The sequence below is a fragment of the Oryzias latipes genome, chromosome 14 (genome assembly GCF_053564925.1).
Source record: "Oryzias latipes strain Hd-rR chromosome 14, Olatipes_Hd-rR_3.1".
In the NCBI taxonomy this organism is placed as follows: domain Eukaryota; kingdom Metazoa; phylum Chordata; class Actinopteri; order Beloniformes; family Adrianichthyidae; genus Oryzias; species Oryzias latipes.
This window is the reverse complement of record NC_136250.1, coordinates 30,906,824-30,928,216: the sequence shown is the minus strand read 5'-3', so window position 1 is coordinate 30,928,216 and position 21,393 is coordinate 30,906,824. Positions and strand designations below refer to the sequence as shown.

Here is a 21,393-nt window from a genome sequence, read left to right as displayed (position 1 = left end):
TTCTTCTGGAGTTTGGGGAGTTCTGCTTTCAGAGCTGCATTCTCTGATTCCAAGCTCCTTCTTTCAAACTTCATGTCAGAAAGTTCTGCTTCTACCTCTTTGAGTGGCCTTAGTTTGGACTGCAGAGCTGTCATTTCTTCTTTCAAAGTCCTGAAGCTTTCAAAGGCCTCTCGGATTTTTTGTTTTTCTCCCTCACACTCCTCTTCCACCAGCATTTGCTTCTTCATGGCTTTTCTAATCTGTTCTACCTTCTTCATCAGTCTAACCTTTTCCTCAGAAGCAGCTTTTTGTACGTTTTTCAGTTGTTTGCGTTGGTTTTTCAAGGTTTTCATGGTTGGTAAATCCTTGCAGAGTTCTTCCAAGTGTTTGGTGGAAGCAGAATTTTGCTCAAGAATTCCCGCCAAAACCTTGTTGATTTTGTTGAAAGAATTGTTTTGAACTTTCATCTCAGTAAAACTCACGCTGTCTGACATTTTAAAGTGAATTGTTGCTTTAAAATCTCAATCCGTCAGTCAGAATTCAGTTAGGTCTCGATCGTGTGTCTCAATCCCGTTGGCTTAGCTCCCCAGCTTTGCTCAAAAGATCTGAAGTTAGTGAGAACGGGGTGTATTCATAAAGATTATTTGATGACATCAAACAACATCAAACGACATCAAACTACATCAAATGACATCATATGACATCATCAATATCATTGTGTCATGGGCCTAAGCTGATGAAATGAGTTAACATCTTTGGTGATGTCATCGTTAGCATCAGGTGGGTGGTGATGACATCATAAAGACAGTGATGTCATTGTTCTACAGCAGGGTGAGACGTAGGGAACACAAAGGTTTGATTAAACCTTTTTTTTGGCTCAGGTGGTAAAGTGCTTTTTCTCTACCCGGAAGTAAGACTACTGGATCTCTGAGGCTCTGCCTTTCTCTCAGTGTGGGTGCCGCCCATCTCATGATGTCCTCCTAGAGCCGGCCTCAGCAGCGTGTCTGCGTCTCTCCTATGAAAGCAAACATCTTACTTTTGTAAAGATTGATGTGCAGATTGCTCATAGAACATGAAAGCGTTTAGCTGCTAGCTCCACTGAGAGAGAGTATGTTAGCCTGGGGGCGCGGCTGGCAGCACAAACTCTTCCTGGAAGGGGCTGTACCTAACTTTGTGATGTCACAATGTGAGGACCCACTCATTTTTGTGGATTGGGAGGGGCTGGTGCTCAGAGCGGAGGTTTTTAGAGGAATATAAAAAAATGCGTGACTGGATCAAAATAAGGCTTTGGGGATGTTTCTAGGAAGGAATTAATAGTATGATACAGTTAAACAATTCATTTTACATGATATAGACCCTTTAAGAAACAGTTAATCTAAACTTAAATAGATTGTGATAATAGAGAACTAAAATTAGATTACTGCTATAAGTGAGTTACTTCAGGAACTAAATAGAATTGAAACGAGCAACAATATACACTCTAACCCTAACACACACACGCACGCACCCAGGCGCAGGCACACACACACACACACACACACACACACACACGCACGCACACACACACACCCACACACACACACACACAAACACCCACGCACACACACACACACAGGTGGAGCCTTTCCAAAGCCAGAGTTGAAATTCAGCAGCTTTCACTCTGCAGCCAGGATTTGTAGCTGGACTGACAGCGAGCTTGTTAGCTGACAGCTGCAGTGATTTTCAGAGCATCACGTCTTACATTTAGTTTTCACTTAAAGCGACACAACGGAGCACCATCAGCGTAAAACTGGGGGCAGATTTCAGACCACGGTTTGCCGTTTATTCCGGTAACGAGGTTGTAACAGACAGCGCGCTAATCTTTGCATTGCAGAGTCTTTAAATCGGTTCCTTCGGGCTGGGTGAGGGTCACGCTGTTCATAAATCCTGTGGCAGCAATCAAAGCCACCGTCAATAAATATGAACTGATTTTCAGCTTCACTGCAGCATGCATCCTTTTTTGCTGCTGCACAGCATTCATGAAGGTGTCATTGATTCCATTTATTCACTGAGCATCACGTCTCTGCATTCAACAGAACGGAAATGACTTTCGCCAAAATTTGACATCCAGATCAGAAAGAAAAAAGACCAAATAAAACAAAGAGGTGGATTTAAACTGTTCATCAGTTGAGTTAGTGGCTTGTAGGGAATAAATATTTTTATTATTCTCAGAGATGAGGAGAGGCGTGTCTTCATCCTTTTTTGGTTTGTTTCTCTCTTCAAGGAAACCATCTGCATCCATCTATATTACCTTCGGCACACTAAAGAACCATTTTCGAATGAAATATGAGTTATTTTCCCAGGTCATTTTCCAACCCAAAAGCAGGACGTCTCGATCTCTGAGGCTCCGCCTTTCGCTTTGTGTGGGTGCCGCCCATTTCATGACGTCCTCCCAGAGCCGGCCTCAGCAGCATGTCTGCGTTCCTCCCATTAAGAAAACAACATCCAAACTTTTACAACGATGGACGTGCAATTGTTCATATAAATGCAAAGCGTTCTACTGATCACCGCTAGCTCCACAGAGAAAGTGGGTGTGTGTTCGCCTGGGGGCGGGGCTGGCAGCACAGAGTCTTCCTGCAAGGGGCTGTTCCTCACTTTGTGATGTCACAATGTGAGGACCCACTTGTTTTCGTGGATTGGGAGGGGCTGCTGCTCAGAGAGCAGGTTTTTGGACAATATTTGGATGGATGGATCAAAATACCACTTTGGGGATTTTTCTTGTAAGGAATGAACATTATAAAACACTTAAAGCTCAAAAGGTTGGTTTTGCGTGATAAAGAACCAGTCAACACAACAGGATTGTGGTAGTGTGATGTCACACACATTTTGTGATGCAAAGCATGTCGACATAACCAAACATCACAATCACAATAACACACAGAGCAACAATCAAAACCAACACAACCTTTAACAACCAAAACACAGAAGAAAATCTCAAACAGAACAAAACATATTACTACCCACAATGCAAAGTGGCAGGGCTTCTGCCACCAGTCATGATTGCAATCTAAACACGTCACAAGTAGGTTTAGTTGACAAAATGTCTCTTAGTAAATGGATGTGTTTGTACATAAACATAATTTCCAAATGTTAAAACACTAATTATCAAAGTCTGTGCGATAGGTTACATTTAGGTTAGTGAACAAAAAGCCAATTGGCTTTTTTTAGTGTACTAGATTTTTCCATGTAAAACAATCTAGTCTCCTTGTGTGTTAAAATCAGACAAACCTGTGTGTGACTGCTTTCTGAAATAAGCCCCCAAAGTGTTTATGTCTGTGAGGAATTCTTCTCCATCCATCCCAGAGCTTCTGACCGAGGCTCCTTTCTGAAATGTCAGAGCTGTTGTTTCAGCTCCTGCAGGGTGAGCAGCACCTGGCTCGATTAATTTTATACCTGCAGCTCTCACAGTCATGACAGCTGCAGGGAGGAATAAAATGTGCAATGAAAGCTAACCTTCTCTTTGTTCCTTGCGAGAGCCGGGTTGTGTTTAACATGGCGGGGTCCGCTAGGGCTCCCTGTTGGAGAATCGAGCTGAGAAGGTTTTCGATTCCAAGGTTCGGAGGTTAATTGGGTATGAAAATCCAAACTCCGGGATCATTCTTTTCTAAATCCACAGAGACTCCTATCAGAGATGAAATCACCTAAAAGACTCGTGATTTAAGAATAAAATCTCCCATCTGCTCATTGGTTTGTAGGCGACACCTGAATGTGACTCAGACCTGTGACAGGTAACATAGATCACCGCGTTCCAGAGCAGCTGCAGGGGATCAGAAAGGACATGGTCATTAAATCATCCTGCTGTCCGTCTTCCTGTCTGTCGCTCTTTCTGCCAGCAGTGACTTTGGCCTTTTGTTCCTCCTTCAGTCATGGAGGAAACCTCTGAATGCAGCAGATGAAGTTCCAGGATTAGTTCTGACTGAGGTCCTCTATCGCACAGCTACAGGTATCTGCCTGCCTGCGGGCCTCATGCTCTACATGTCACATGTCCGCCAGGCTCCTGCATTTTTCTATTTTTACTATTTATCTGTGATTTCTGAAAATCACAAACTTCTTCTGTCCCATCTGCATCCAGAACTTTCTAACCCCGGCCAGACCGGGCTGTGGTTTGGATGTGGTCACCGGCTGATCCATCATGGTTCCAGAAAACCTTTGCAGAGGAGCTAAATCCATGATTTTAATACAACATGTGAATCTGGTGTCAAACTTTTGTATTTTGAAAAAAAATCTCTATTTCTAGTTATTGTTTTTTTAACGACCCACTTCAATAAAAATGGAGTTTTTAACATGTTCTTGTGCCGTTTTTCTGATCACGATTGACATTTAAAATTGCATTTCTGAATATTTCTTTCTCCAAATTGTTTTTAATCAGAAGCTGTTGGAAAATGATGCTATTTGTGGCGTAGAAAATCCGCTGGTTTGGCCACAAACTCCCTGCTCCAGGCTCTCAGCAACACGGACGGGATGTGGGGGCGGGACTGCTTCACACCAACAGTCCCACCCACAACTCAGAGGAGAGTTTCTAAGGAACTCCTGCCGCTCAGCAGAAACTATGTCCTGGAAAACGACACAGGTTTTAAGATTTTGGCTAAAAACTGCATCATCATAGTTGAAATTCCACTGGGAATGATTTGAAAACAGTTAAGAAGATGATCGGAGTGGAACTTTAAACTGTTTGCAAAATAAATCCGATTTTAAAGATCTTTTTGTAATAATCAATTGTTCATTTTTAAACTGGATTATCTAAATTATTCAACCTTTTGATGATATTTTATTTTGTTAAGATGCTCCTGTACATCTGCAAAAAGTTCATTTTGAACCTTTCAAATGTTTTAAAACTGTGAAGGCGGGTCTTTAGCTGAGTGAAGTCAAAACAGTGAATGGAGGAAGGAGAACACACCTGCAGAGGTCAACATGGGATGCTAACTTTGAAAAGTCTGACTGCAGAACGCCTGAAAGTCCAGCAAAGTGTCTCTGCTCTTGAAATTTGTCAGATTAGAGTCAGGCCTTCAGGTCAGATGTTACAACTCAAAGCATCACTTTGACTCGGAGCTGCGCGGATGAAAGAATCCAGATTGAATCCTTTGATCAGATTGAAGACCAAAGCCCACAGATCTGATCAAACCCAGCAGATTTACTGAAGCTGCTCTCAACAGTTAGCTCACTGTTCCAGCTTCTTTTACACGAGACTCTGAACCTCCAAACTCAAAGAGGCCAGAAGCAGAGACCGGGCTGAGAAGCAGGGGCGTGGTCAGAAAAGATGGACTTCCTGTTTGCATTTATTTTCTGACATATTTCCTGGATTTTGTCTGAATTCTTCTTCAAACTTTAGAAACGATCTTGAGTTAGAGAAATAGGCCGTCTGAGTTAATCAGGTGACAAAGTACAGAAGAATCTCATCCTTCTGCATCATTTCTGGTGGGGAGAAGATCGTTCATTTAAACGTAAGCGTGAGCACATTTCACACAAACACGGTCTTAAAGAATCTTGGCTCCAACAGGCATATATTTGAACAACTTCAAATGTCTTTTTGTCGTCGATCGGCTCTGCTGGGCAGACCACACGTCCTCCGTGGGGGAGAGGATCTGGAATCAGACGGTCCTCATGAATTCTCCCCTCGTTTATCCCAGACATTTTCAACAAGACGAGGTAAAACAGATGAGAAGAAAACCTTTGAAGATCTCAGTGTCGTGAGTTTCTATACATTTCCTAAACTTGGCTAAAGTTTATCTGGGGTTTTTATCGTATCTTTCGGTCCAGTTTTTTAAATATTTCTGCATCCCGTTTGCAAAAACACAAAAGCAGCAGTTAGAGTTTGCATTTGGAACCTCCTCATCAGTTTCTCTACGTTTGGATTCGTGGAATCATGATTGAACTGGACCTTGACTCTTTTGTCCGGAAGGCAGCTGCTGCTCTGACTTTACAGTCTGGTCTCATAAAGATGGAGGCTTTTCTGTTGCCTCTAAAGAGTCGAATGATGGTGAATAAACATAAAGTCGCCTTTGAAAGTCAAAGTCTGAAAAAGTTGAAAAACAAATGTGCGGTTAAGGAGAGCGGTGAATCCTCTGGGAAAGGAGGTTAAGTTCAGGACTTTGGGTCGAAATGGAAAGACAGAATCTCCTGGAAACTGAGTGACGGCTCTGAGGCAGCAAATGTGGTTTGAGCCGTAAATGCATGCATGTCACATTCCAACATTATCTACATGCTCCTTTAATGGGGGGAACTACACACATCATGTCGCCTAATGAAGTGTGCGTGAAGGCCGGGACGGGACCCGCATGCTGATGAGGCTGAGAGGTGATGAAAGCCGGACAGCAAAAGTGCTATCTGCTAATGAAAAGGGACTAAAGGACTCAGAACTCGTTAAGTGGATTTTTAATACAGAGGCAGAGATGATAAGGAGGAGCGGTGCGAGTGGAAATTTAAACGAATGTTAAATGCAGAAGGAGTGACATTAAGTCTAATCATGAGATGATCATAAGCCGAGGAGATGAAGACCTGTGGACACAGAGGAGGAATTCAAATACGTGGAATGACTGGGATTAGGAAGCATCGCCCTGCTTCCAACACTAGACGGAGGTTCGTTCCAGATTCCAGAGGCGAATGAGGAGAATCTGAGGAAAGCAATCAGCTCCAAATGAACAACATTAATTATATTTTGTCTTTGAACTGTTTGTTAGGAACATGCTTTTCTAATATGCGTGAGTAAAATATGTAAATATGTGTCCAGTCTTTCCACCCACCAGCTTTTTGTAGCTGCAGCTGTCAGCACCACTGAGTTTGGACTCCTGTGGGGTTTTTTCTGGGTTCTGGAAAAACCCGAAGCTTCAAAACAAAGATCCAGCCTCATTTGACCCAAATGTCTCCAGATTTAAAGGCACGTTCTCCTTAACATCACAGGATCCAACAAAGAGCTGAACCACATTACAGGAAGACATAAGAACTGCAGGGTGAGAAAATCCACTCAAACAGAGAAAAGACAGGCAGGCAGACAGCAGGGGCAGGCTGTGGACCAGGTTCATCCCAGGGCTGCTGGAGCATTGCATTCTGGGAGCCTTTAGACCTCCTTCCCAGCCTGGTGATTGGTGGAGTTCAAAGCTTGTAATCCACTCCGTAGGAGACAGCACAAAAGAAAAAGCTGGACCCATTGACTGTATACAAGAACTGGACTGAGTGACTTCCAACAGGAAGTGGCTCCAAGAAGCCAAAATCCCAAAGACTTCTATAGAGAAATGACCAGCTGTTAGTCGGTCATTCTGTTGGCCGTTAAGGATCTGATATTTTTTTTTGTAGTTTAAATTATTCAAGTCATAAACTGACCAATCAAACAGTCGTGGTTTTGCGTCCAACCTTCGAAATGTTTGATAGATTCCTTCAAGCTCGCTTTCAGTGGAAGGGGTGTGGCCTTATGACGTGCTGGAGAGAGTAATACGAACCAACCACGGCTTACTGAGGATGTCTGGTCTGGAAGCGAGTCCATTTCTATGGATGACGTCACACGCCATTCGTCCAGTTATAGACCTGCAAAACAGCAAGAACAAGAAAAGTTGATTAAAAAACAGACACCAGTCATCCCAGCAGAGATGAATCATCCCAAGAAGACAAAGTGTGGTGTCCTTATCAGCTGGGGGTGTCAGGATATGGACATATCAGGATGACTCCAGAGGAGGTTGGATCATATGATCAAACTGGACTGAATGCTCTCAGTTTCCTGAAAAACCTAAACCATCAGGTTTGTGTCTCGGTTTGACCTGTAGGTGGCAGTAGATCAAACACAGGCTGGAAGCCCTGAGGTCTTCCTGGGGTCTAGAGATAACCTCTAAAGCTTGCTTCATTTGGGATTCCTCCAATATTTCACTTAAAAGCAGCCTGAGAGGTTCTGTTTTTGATGGAAGTAATTCTAATTTTACCAAATCCAACAATAAACAGAATCTAAAGAAGTGGAGTTTCTTGGAAAGCTGCTGATGATAAAAAAAACAGCATAAAAGAGGAGTTCAGTTGGTTCAACCTTAGATGATTGGATGCAGAATAGAAATCATGAATTTCCAGAACCTGATGCGGGTTTGTCTGAATTGGAGCCCCGATGAATGGAAGGTCTGAGAAAAGGTCGTTGAGAAATTCTGAAAATAAAATCTGGTTCCTGATTCTCTGATAAATAGATGTTATGCAGGAGGAGGAGAGGTGGAAGACTTGGAGCTGGTTGGATTCTGCTCTTTTTTGTTGTTTTTTAATCGGATGGCGGTATTGATCGGCTGCAGAGCGGTAAGCTGTGGTTGTTGTTAAGCCTCTTCTCACTGAAGGGTAGCAGCTTGGAGGCAGCATGCATGTGTGCACACATGTCCACATGCGGCGGGTTGTGCTTATTCAAAGATTATTTGTCTTGTTTCATCCTAAATCCTGTGCAGGAGAAGCCGTTTTTGCTTTAATCCCTGTCTGTGCCTCCTGATAGCTTTAGCGTTCGCACTCCTCCTTTCTGCTGTGAGGAGAAGAAAGAGGCTCCTCTTTCTCAACAGGTAAAGGTGGGAGCTCCGTGTGTGGACATTCAAACTCCTCATGCAGGTTTACTCCCCTGTAATGCAATATTTGTGAACTGAAAGCTTTTTTCTGTTGAAGCTCAAAACAAGTCTAAAGGAAAAACGAGTCAGAAAACAACAACAAAAAAGGCTCCCTTAAAAATGTAACCTGCTGACTGGGAGTTTGGGCGTCTGACGCACAAACTGAGCCAATAATCTCTGAAATTACCCAAAGGATTCTGGGAGAAAACCTGACAGGGGGTGACTATCTGGACTGGAGTTAACTCACCTCATTTTTAGAACAATGTTCTAACATCTACAATGGGTGATTGAATAGAATAGAATAGAATGCCTGTATTGTCACTATACACATGTACAATTCGCATCACACGCGCATACAGTGAAATGAGAGCCGCTCACTATTCATTGCAAACATGCATGATAAAAATAATTTCACAAAAATAATAAACTAATTAAATAATTTCACAAAAAAGAAAAGTACAATTTGCAAAAGTACAAAAATGTACAATACATTTTTTTTACTGGGTAGCTCTCACTTTCCGCAGAGAGGTAGGTAAAAATAAAAACTGCTATGCCCATGATAGCAGAGTGATATTGCACTTAATATATTGCACATGATGAGATTATATTACACATAATGAGATGCGCATAGTGAGAGAGAGGAGAAAGAGAGAAAGAGAGACATGGGTGTGTGTTTGTGTGGGTGTGTGTGTGTGTATGTGTGCGTGTGTGTGTGTGTGTGTGCATCTGTGCAGTGTGGAGCTGTCAGTGTCAGTGCATGTGTCAGTTCAGGATGGTTTTGGCTTTGGGGAAAAATGATGCACCTGTAGCGCCTTCCCGAGGGCAGCAGGTCAAACAGTCTAGAGCGGGGGGGGGGGGACTGTATTTTAAGATCTTTCCAGCTCTGCTAAGACAGAGGCAGGAGTAGATGTCCGACAGGGAGGGGAGGGGGGAGCCGATGATCCTCTGAGCTGCTTTGACTACCCTCTGCAGCCTCTCCCTGTCCGCCATGGTGCAGCTGCCGTACCACACTGTAATGCAGTAGGTCAGAAGGCTTTCTATGGACGTACGGTAGAAGGTTGTCAGCAGGCTGGGGTCCAGGTTGTGCTTTCTGAGGACCCACACAAAGTGGAGTCTCTGCTGGGCCTTCTTGATGACCTCTGTGATGTTTTCTGTCCAGGAGATGTTGTTGGAGAATACATCTCCCAGAAACCGGAAGGTGTGGACCCTCTCCACACGCTCTCCATTGATGTATAGGGGAGCTGGGTCGGTGCTGTGCCTCGTCTCCCTTTGAGATGAGTCCGACGACTGTGGTGTCATCAGCAAACTTCACGATGAGGTTGCTGTCGTGCTGCAGACTGCAGTCGTGGGTGTAGAGGCAGTACAGGAGGGGGCTCAGCACACAGCCCTGTGGGGAGCCAGTGCTCAGCGTGCGTGTGGGGGAGGTGGGGGCCCAGCCTCACAGCCTGGGGCCGGTCAGTGAGGAAGTCCTTTATCCAGGCACATGTGAGGGGGGGCAGGCCTATAGTGTCCCGTTTCCTGATCAGTATGTCTGGGATGATTGTATTGAAGGCAGATGGGGTGTGTCATTGCTCTGATTTGACATTTCACCCTTTTTCTGTGTAAAATTGCAAATGTGCCTCCAGTGGTCATTAAGGGAACGTCAACTGCTTGGAATTGTGTTTGTTTTAAATCCAGTAAAATTATTGACTGTATATGAGAGCTGGGCTGCGTGACTCCTCCCCCTGGTGTTACAAACAGGAAGTGGCAAAATCCCCCAGACTTCTATAGAGAAATAAACAGCTGTCACTCAGTCATTCTATCGGTCAAAAGAACCGGTCTTCCTCTGATACCTTTTTAAGATTTTCTTGATAATCCTCATTTTGTCTATAGTTCAAGTTATAAACGGACTAATCAGATGTCTTAATAAAAGTAGGTGGAGCCTGCTAGCCCCCACGTCTTTGATTGACAGCTTTCGTGTAGCTCAAATTCAAGTGGTAGGGGAGTGCCACCGGCGGTTTCCCTGGCCGGTTGGCTGCCTCGGTCCCGTCGAGGCCTGACCAGGGCTCTTCTAGGGCCGGCTTTTGGGGGTGGGGGCCTGGGCTTGCTCCGGGGGGGGGGGCGACGCTTTCTGGCTCCTCTCTCTCTGTGTGGGGTGGGTGATGCTGGGCCTGGGGTGTCGGCGCCTCCGGGGGTGGGGCCCCTGGGCTGGGTGGCCCTGGCCCCTTTGCTGGGGGGGGGCTGGGGGGAATAATTGCCGTATGGAGTGGGCCCCCCCTCTTTCGGTTTTATTTGCACCTTAGACATGTAGGGCCCTTGGTAGGGGGGGTGCTTGGACATCACTGCCAGCAAGCAGCAGATGTCCTCCTGGCACCCTACCCGCCAATTTTAACCGCACCTTAGACATTTAGGGCCCCTTGGTGGGGACGGTGAGGGGACATCACTGTGAGTAATCAGGAGATGTCCCCTTAGTGCCCTACTCGCCAATTTTAACTGCACCCCCCTTAGTACACACACCCCTCCCCCTTCAATATATACATTCCAACATAAACACACACACATGCACACACACACCCTTTCAAACACACATACACGCACACACATTTTGCAAGGAAGGTGGGACCTGGGTCCATCTGTCCCCTACCCCTTCCCTGGTGGGGGGTGCGGGCCCCTTGGCGATGGCGGCCATGTCCCTTGGGTGCTGGCTCCCTGGGCCCGGCGGTGCTCTCTCCGCACGGTGGGGGGGGTCATATTACACCTGAGCCGGGGGTGTTCGTGTCCCTGAGCGCTGGGCCCCGCCAAACTTCCAACATGGCCGAGCCTGGTCGGGCCATATTTATAACATCCCTTGTGGGCCCTCTTTTTTCCCCGGGGTTCCCCCCTCCTGGGCGGGGGCGGCGGGCCCCTGCCTTGCTCCTCCCTGGACCAACCGTGGGCCGGGCGGATGGCTGCCTGGAGTGCGGAGCGGGTCTCCCTTGGGGGGTCCTGGCTCGTACCTGGGGTGGGGGCGGGGGGATGCCCGGAACTCCTGGGTGGTGGTGGGGTGCTCGTCTGGGGCTGTGGGCGTCCTTCTCCGGTGGGGCCCTGCGTTGGGTTCTCCCGGCGCGGCGGGGGGGCTGCTCTCCTGGTTGGGCTGGGGCGGCGCTCTCTTTCCCTCCGTGCCTCCCTGCTCTCTGGCTCTGGGGGCCTTGCGGCGGTCCTGCTGGCCCTGGCCTGGGTGGCGGGCTTGGTCGCCCGGGCGGCGGTTGTTCCCTGCCGGTTCCCGTGTGGCGTTGGGGGGATTCCGGCTGCCGATGCTGCTGCGGTGGGGGTCTTGGGGTGGGGATGGCTGGGCACTCTCCCTCCTTCTTTTCACGTTCCACCATCCATTTTAGAAGAACATAAACACTCACCTGAGCACAGGTGTTAGCTCACCTTTGCACTAACAGTTTGCATGATTGAATGACTGAAATATTTCACACTAGTTGGTTTAAAGGCATAAGTATGCGTGTGAACACTATCTGTTTTGTGTACATGTCGACAGGTGGACATTTTTGCAGCTAGCAGGTGTGTTTATAACATTTGAGTGTGTGTGTGGATAGGCCCCGCCCTTTTTGTACTACATTTGAACCTTACCGTAATGATTAACAACCAGTAAACCTGTCTGCTCTATGCTGCTTCATGGTCTTACCCCCCTTCCCCTCCTATTATCACCCTCCTACCCCCCCTTTCTCTAGCGTCCCTCCCTCTTCTTCCCCTCTTTCCTTTTCCGTCCGGTCCAACACCAAAGATTTTCAAACATGATTGAAATTAATAAAGTTTGGCCTCAAATCCAAAAGGGGTTTATTCAGACATACCTTTGGTTTGTCTGAAGATTAATAACCCCTCTTGTTAAAGTAAAATATGTCCAACACAAGAGGCCCTCAGCTCTCATCTGTCTGCCTAGCTGTTGGACAGGACAAGTAAAAAAAAAAAAAAAAAAAAAAAAAAAAGTGGTAGGGGAGTGGCCTTCCAACAAGCTCACTCCTGATTGGTGAGAAGGCTTGTCATGGAAACAATGACTTAAACCGAGTCGCACCAATCAGTGCTTACTGACGTTGTCTGGCTCCAACATGGCGGTGTCCTACCTCAAAGAAATGTCGACTAAATGGACTTTGGTTGGAACCAGCAACATGTTGTGGTCTTTAGAAAGATAGAGACTAACAAGATGTCGAACTTTAATGAACAACTCGACCAAAGGGAACTGACCAAACAGGATCGCTGCCCTCTGAAGTCTCATTCTGAAGAAGCTTTTCTTTACTAATGAATAATTTGTTTGTCTACATGATGAAGACAGTGTGTCGTGTGGGCTAACACCCGGCTGCCTCACAGGCGTCTGTGCAGGCGCCGGCGGAGCCGTCAGACGAGTGTCTGGCAGCAGAAACAAAGGGCAGCTGAATGTTCATCACTTGATATTAACAGCAGACAGAGCAGGCCGCTTTGATCCAGGCCCAAAGGTCAAGTACAACATCTGCTGCAAAGCGAGATGCTCCTTTTCTTCTCCGCCCCGGGGGGAGGCTGCATGTCGGCTGGCGGGAGCTGCTCCACCCGTGGGTTTGGAAAGCTCACAGAGAGACTGAGGAAGAACACCAGAAGAATCCAGGCTTTTTCAGACAGACCTCGCAGGTGATGAAGAGCGGCCGAAGTCGTGAGCAGAGGGAGTTTTAACTTCATCACAAACCTTTTTAACCAATCGATACGCAGGCAGACCATCCATGTATTCACCTTCAGGTACGTGTCATCCACCTGCAGCCTTTCAATCCCACGGAGCACTTTGCTGGTCAATGACACGGCGTGTGTATGTGCATGGTTGTGTGTGTCTAAGACAAAGAGACCGCTTATTCATTCTTGTGTAAGTTTTTCGGTGTGTGGTGCATTCATATTCACTTTTCTCAGATACATATTTTACTAAATGCATCACTTTAGATATAATGTTAAAAAATAAAAAATTCTACATTGCATTTTAAAAAAATTAAGTTTACCTGCATACCGTGAATGCAAAGGAGAGCAGAGTATAGAAAGAGGACATTAAAATCATGGAAGTCTGCATTTGCAGCCACATTTCTGCAGCTCAGGGTCACCCAGGCCAACTTCTACTCTCATTGTGTCCTGGAGAAAAGTCCAGAGATGGTGTCTGTGTTCCAAACCAAACAGGCAGTGGGTTTCTCTGGATCAGCGACAGATTCTAACACTGCCACTTTACTTCCTGCTCTTAATTCAGACCATTTGGACCAGCTGGAGCCTTTTTCACCACACAAGTCCAGTCTTTATAAAGTTTATGGTCAGTTTTTGATCTGCAGGAAGCCATAGAACAAACAAACCATCACCTGTCTGCCGCAGTGTGTCACAGTTAGACAGAGATGTTTAAAAACAGAAATGCTATGGTTGGTTGGATGAGGAGAGCTGCTCTTGGTTAGCATCATTTGGTGTAATATTTTATAACTGTCACAAACGTTAACGTTCAGCGCGCTCAGTGAGGCTAACCGAGGCTGAGGCTTGGCTCGTGGCTCATCTGCAGTTCCTCTGACATGGCGAGGAACTCCTCCTGAGGAGACGAGCGGCGTCTTCACTGCAGACTGATGGACTGCAGACTGTCTGGAAATTATCTTCAAGGCTGACATGTTGGGCGGCGCCGGCGAATGATGTTCTCCCTCTTGGCGTGGGGTTAACACGTGAACGTTCCTGACCTGCAGAGGCTTCTGAACCCAGCCTGGTTTCTACTGAAACTCCTCAGTTCTACTGTTTGATTTCAAAAGTATACATCTAATATTTTTGGCTCCTTTTTTACATAACTGGAACATGACAGGAACTTGACTGGGAGGCTGAAGTTTTCTGAAAGAACTTCAAAGTCTTCTCATAGCGAATAATTCCCTGAATGTGTGATCTAAACTTTTGGAGACGTACAGTTTGCACATCTCCTCTCTGACTCCCTGCCTGAATAAGTCAGCGATGCTCTGGATCTGCAGAGCCGCGCTCTCGTTTCCCTCCGCACGAGTATCCGTGGCATTGATTTTCCTCACATGTAACAGTGCGGTAACACAGCTACACTTCACACTGCAAATGTCAAGCAATCAGGTTCTCTTAAAAGGTCAGCATCTTATTGGATGTTTAACATGTGGAAGGGATTACAGCAGAGTTTTCCCAGCAGAGTGCACCAAGGTTTGTTGTGAATCTTCACACGTGATCAAAGCGGCTGCTTAACAAACCTTTAACTGATGCTGTTGAAGTGTGTGTGTCAGATCGTCACGAGGCGTCTGGAATTCTGCTGCAGATGTTTACAGCCTTTTAGAAATACATAAACGTATACTTTATTGTTTTACTTGCTACGTTAAGATATGGTGAACCAGTGCCGGTGTTTTTTCATACTTTTAGGAATATTTATAAACTACAATAGATCAAATCACAAATGCACAAACCGGACACTGTGGGGAACCAGATCTGTTCAGGAAATATACAAACTAAAACGCGTCACCAGAAACCAAAACCTGAAGAAGTCCCAAACAACAGAGTGATTGACGGAGGGTCTGATAGCTCAAGTCAAGTCAGCGTTATTGTAATTCTATATACACACATGATCTACAGCACATATAATATTTGGTTTGTTGGCAGGTTGGTAACTGCACTATGGTACTGGTGGTACCTGGACTACCGTGTCAAACTTTACCGGAGTACATAGCTCCAGAAGCAAAAAGTCACTGTGAAGAGGATGGGTGTTTCATAGATCCAGGCAGTCGTGTTCCAATTGCAACTGGTTTATTTTTTTCTCCACAAATCCCCAAGTGCAATAATCCTCAGTGAAATTATTTTACATAGGTTCAACAGCATTTACACAGGAGAGGACCACATTTATGTCTTCCTTCATTGCCCGCCCGCGGCAACTAACCTCTCCCTCTTATATACTCTAAGCCCCTCCCATTAGGCTGGATTCTGCATTTTCCTCTGATTAGTCCTTTGCTTGTCATTCTGGCAATTTCTGCCACCCATTTACAAAGAAAATAAAAACAAAAAAAAACGAAGAATAATTCCAAACCATATAGGAATAAATCCCTCCATCCCAAAATGCTACAACCACCGCTTTAGGTTCCAAAATCAGAGGTATGTTTCAGGGTATGTCAAGTTGCCATAGCAACTCATGCTCTGAACATAACCTGGTCTGGAGCAGGTTTAGTTGAAGGTTAGTTTGTTTTCAGAGAGGTGAAGCAGCATGGCGTGTCCATTTGAAGATGATTTAGTGGATGAAGAAGCTCAGATAATACTTTTTCCACCGTGAGAGGGTGATAAGACCACATATGGATGTTGGAAAGAGACACTTTTTACTTTGATCTAACTTAGATATTTGTTTCTGTTAAGATAAATCTTCTTTTTTAGTTAAGTCAGCTTAAAAATAACACGTAGTTTTTATACATTTATTTTACTTTTATTCAACTTAATTCAATTAAGTAGGTATAACTTTGGTGCTGCTGTTAGATCGGCACCGCAAGGGATTGTGGGATACCATTCCCTTTGCCTGTCTGGACGGATTTGGGTTTAAGTGTTGGTTTTGGACCAAATGTGTTTAGTTGTTTAGCTGTTTTACTCTGTTTTGCTGAGTTATTTTATCCTGTTATGTTTAAGTCTTTCTGCACCATGAGTGAGAGGGAGGAAGAGGATGATGAGTTTATATAGCACCCATACTTAGCAGTTGTGCAATGTTAGATTCAGAGGTATGGTGTGTAGTTACATGGATTAAAACCTTTTTGTTTCTTTCATTTTTTTTGTTCCAAAAATGAGAATATCTCAGTCTCAAACTTAGACATATGAGAGTTCAAGAATTTTAATAAATTAAGATGGAAAAACTTTAATTGAATTGGAGTAAAATGACATTTAGTTAGATGAATAAGTAAATTTGAGTTGTAAAAAAAATATTGAGTGGGGTAGACGTAAGAAATTAGGTTGAATAAATTTAACTCAATTACTTGTTACCAATTTAATTAAATTAAGTTGGATATGCTGTATATATATATATATATATATATATATATATATATATATATATATATATATATATATATATATATATACACACATATATATATATACATATAGGGAAAGCAACTTGCACAAGTGTCCATCAAATGTGGGATATACCAAGGTGATGCTCTGTCCCCACTGCTGTTCTGCATAGGTCTGAACCCCCTCAGCCAAATAATCAACAAGACTGGCTATGGATACCGACTCAGAAATGGGGCCAACATCAGTCACCTCCTATACATGGATGACATCAAGCTATATGCTAAGAGCGAGCGTGACATTGACTCCCTGATCCACACCACCAGGATCTACAGTACTGACATTGGGATGTCATTCGGGGTCCAAAAATGCAGCCGGATGGTGACAAAGAGAGGCAAGGTAGTCCACACAGGAGGGGTCTCACTCCCAGAAGGAACAATAGCAGACATTGAGGACAGTTACAAGTACCTAGGAATTCTGCAGGCAAATGGCAACCTGGAGCAGGCAACAAGGAAAGCTGCAACAGCTAAATACCTCCAATGAGTAAGGCAAGTCCTGAGAAGCCAGCTCAATGGCAAAAATAAGACCAATAAACAGCTACGCACTGCCAGTTATCAGATACCCTGCAGGAATAATAAGATGGCCAAAGGAAGAGATACAGACCACGGATGTTAAAACACGAAAGATTCTCACCATGCATGGAGGGTTCCATCCCAAATCCAGCACCCTGAGACTGTATGGTTGCCGCAAGGAAGGAGGCCGAGGACTAGTGAGCACAGAAGCCACTATCCAGGATGAAACATCCAAGATCCATGAGTACATCAAGCTCAAGGCTCCAACTGACAGTGTGCTCTGTGAATGTCTCAAGCAATGGAGAGCAGAGGATACAGTGCTGGAGGACAGATCCTCATGGGAGGAAAAACCCCTGCATGGGATGTACCACCGGACCATAACTGAAGTAGCTGATATCAATAATTCCTACCAATGGCTAGAAAGGGCTGGCCTACAGGACAGCACTGAAGCACTCATCCTGGCAGCTCAGGAACAAGCCCTGAGCACCAGAGCCATAGAGGCTCAGATCTACCACACCAGACAAGACCCAAGGTGTAGATCTACCACACCAGCGAAAGACCCAAGGTGTAGGCTGTGCAAAGAGGCGCTTGAAACAATCCAGCACATAACTGCAGGGTGTAAGATGCTGGCAGGTGAAGCATACATGGAGCGCCACAATCAAGTGGCTGGAATAATATACAGGAACATGTGTGCAGAATATGAACTGGAAACCCCAAGGTCAAAATGGGAAACGCCTCCGAAGGTGTTAGAGAATGAGAGGGCAAAGATCCTGTGGGACTTCCAGATCCAGACTGATAGGATGGTAATGGCGAACCAACCAGACATTGGAAAAAGCCGTTGTGGAAGGAAAGTAAGTAAGGAAAGTAAGTAAGGAAAGCCATTGTGGTGGATGTGGTAGTGCCAAGCGTTGGGAACATCAGGAAGAAGGAACATGAGAAACTGGAGAAATACCAGGGACTCAGAGAAGAACTGGAGAAAGCATGGAAAGTGAAGGTGACAGTGGTGCCTGTGGTAATTGGAGCACTCGGGGCAGTAACCCCCAAGCTGGAGGAGTGGCTACAACAGATACCTGGAAAGACCTCAGACCTCTCAGTCCAGAAAAGCGCAGTGTTAGGAACAGCTAAGATACTGCGCAGGACCCTCAAGCTCCCAGGCCTCTGGTAGAGGACCCGAGCTTGGAGAAGAAACCACCCGCGGAGGGTGAGAGGGGCGTTTTTTTTTTTTTTATATGCGTCACAATGAAAATAAGATCAGAAACTTGTGCGTTTACTTTTTCCATTCTTTTTCTCCAAGCAGAAACTCTTTTGCTGATGATGCAGCTGTTTTACTTTATTGATGGACGTATAATCTTCATCCGCCGTCATTAAAATCTCAGACTCCGTCTCACTGAAGTATAGCGCTCTCTTTTTTTCTCCACGTGTTTCCATGGTGACTCCGGAAATCGGCGATCCATTGAGAATGTCTTTATGTACCTGCTGTGCATGTGCATTAACCCAGGGTTACCAAGTCCAGCGTAATTACTCTAACTCATATCCGGTTCAGGATTAAAGTCAGGATAGTTTAAACATGCTTCCTGGAAACCCCCCCTGGTCCTGATGTGACGAAGGACAGCGCCTGAACACCAGCCTTAATTGTTTGTCTCTTTTTACCCACTCCAGCAGCAGTTTCTAGTTTCACCGGACATATGCACACACCCAACCAAACAAATCATTTACATTTCATATTTTGTTTCATTTTAAAGGTGCGCACTTACTTTTAAACAGAATCTTACTCACCATCTAAGTTTCCCTCCACAAACAGCCAAACCACAGCATTGTACACATCAGCAAACATGTCCACAGGAAACAGGAAGTGGCGTCACATGTCAGAACTGTTTTTTGCTTTGTTTCCCTTTCTGTCTAATTGATTTTGTTTCAAACCTATTTCTGTATCTCAATTGTTACTATCTTTTTTTGTTAAATATCTATAATTTTGGGGTTATGTTTAAGAATCCTACAGGCTGCAAGACAGGAATTTCTTTTAAAGCAGTGTTTAGTTGATTGGCCTGTGGGAGGGGCTAAGCCTTTATAAGGGCAGCAGTTTTGGTTGCAGTGATGGCAACAGGCTCTTCCAAAATCAGTTGAATTCTTTCTTTGATTATTGTTTTGGGAATAATCCCATCGTTTGATATTTGGAGTCTGCTGGCTTGTTCATCTTAATTTTAGCATAATTTATTTCTTCATTGCTAAGAAGAACCCCATCACAGAGAACCAATCAAGAACAGTCAGCCCCCAGTCTTCAGCCTATGGGTCTCAGAGGAATATCTGCCCGCTAACCTTTCACTGTCATGCCCCAAAACATCTCAGACCCCCCAGAAAATTCCCAGCTCCCCAGACTCCTGCTGCCCCAGGACTAAACGACGCTCCTTAGGAGACCTTTCCCAACAATTCACTGAGAAGATCCCAGACTTTGGAAATTCAAACCCTCAACCGTTTTCATTCTGCCTTTATTGAAGTTTCTGTTTATGTTCCTAACCTTTTTTTATCAATCACCTTAAGGTTTTCTGATCAAAGTGTTAAATGAAATACAACATTAAAGTTAAAATAACTGGAATTTGAAATCAAAATTTGGACTCAAATCTGATCAAAAAGCTTCAGTGAGGATTAAACAAACATTCATTTATGCTGAAATATAAAATAACAAAAAATTTCCTCCTCACCAGAGAACCAAACCAAGTTTGGAGATCTTAACCTTTAAAGGAATAAAACATGAGTTAGAAACACACCAGGCTCTCTGGCGGCAGGTATGTGCCAATCTATCAGTCTGGCTTAAGGTTTCAATCACAGCTTCACCGTCACTTTGTGGGCTTGGTGACATGAGTGCCATTGATGTAGAAGGAGGATTAGACTCTATCATTTTCATAACTCTTTGCATTGCTAAAAAAACTATTTTAATAAATTGGAAAAGCAAAAAAAATATAAATATAAGTCAACACAGGAATCTGCTGCTTGATCATATCAGCTTGGAAAAAATGTCAGCCCAAAGTTCAAGTAACTTCGAAAGAATTCGGTCTCTCTGGTCTCCCATAGCTAACTCCGTGACTTAAGGGGTGGGGGGGGCCTGGTCGTCGCTGCTCCTTGCCCTTCTGCCGTGGGACGGGGTGGGGGTCGGGGCCTCCGGTGCCTGGCGGGGGTTGTTGGGGGCTCCGTTGGTCGGGGGATCGGGTCCGGCGCCTGGGTGGGGCGGGCTGGGGCGCTGCGTGGTCCTTTGGGCTTGGGTGTGGGGGTGCGTGGTGGGGTGGTGGTCTGGCCTGGCTTGGGGGGGTGGTCCCTTTGCCTGTGCTGGGGGGGGTTGGCGGAGGGCGCTGCTCGGGGGGGGGGCCAGCGGCGCTGGATGGGCTTCCCATCTACGCCTGGGGCTGGGATCGGCCCTTCCCTGGCTCTGGGGCGGGACGGGACAACCCTCTTGGGGCCCCCGGTCGCTCTGGGTGTCCTCCGCTTCGGCTGCGGGGTCTGGGGGGGGTGGGGTGGGGGGTCTTGTCGGCCCTGACCTGTGGGGGGGCATTCTGGGGGAGGGGGGGGGTCCACTATTGGTACGGGGCAGGGGGGGTTGACGGGTCGGGGTCTCCGCTGAGGCCATCGGCGGTTTCCCCGGCCGGTTGGCTGCCTCGGTCCCGTCGAGGCCTGACCAGAGCTCTTCTAGGGCCGGCGTTTGGGGGTGGGGGCCTGGGCTTGCTCCGGGGGGGGCCGGCGCTTTCTGGCTCCTCTCCCTCTGTGTGGGGTGGGTGGTGCTGGGCCTGGGGTGTCGGCGCCTCCGGGGGTGGGGCCCCTGGGCTGGGTGGGCCTGGCCCCCTTGCTGGGGGGGGGGGGGGCGGGGGACAGCTGTTTGACCACCGGGGGACAGTCTACCAGCTGTCCCCAACTTACCCCCTTCCTCATATAACCTCATAATAGGGTGAGGGGGTGGGGGGCTTAGCCTGCGATGAGCCTTGGGGGGGGGTTTACTAGGCAGTGGCCCCCCTCCTATGGTTGCCGTATGGAGTGGGCCCCCCCTCTTTCGGTTTTATTTGCACCTTAGACATGTAGGGCCCTTGGTAGGGGGGGTGCTTGGACATCACTGCCAGCAAGCAGCGGATGTCCTCCTAGCACCCTACCCGCCAATTTTAACCGCACCTTAGACATTTAGGGCCCCATGGTGGGGAGGGTGAGGGGACGTCACTGTGAGTAATCAGGAGATGTCCCCTTAGTGCCCTACCCGCCAATTTTAACTGCACCCCCCTTAGTAC

The 21,393-nt window shown here is 46.1% G+C and overlaps 1 long non-coding RNA gene across 1 annotated transcript; it reads right to left on the bottom strand.

The window, feature by feature from the left end:
- Window positions 1-5,286: 5,286 nt before the first annotated feature.
- Window positions 5,287-20,162, bottom strand: LOC144983722 (uncharacterized). The gene is made up of 3 exons (XR_013647496.1): window positions 18,905-20,162; window positions 7,336-7,536; window positions 5,287-7,237 (listed from the first exon to the last, which is right to left on the bottom strand). It is a non-coding gene; the product is annotated as an uncharacterized LOC144983722 (long non-coding RNA).
- Window positions 20,163-21,393: the final 1,231 nt, after the last annotated feature.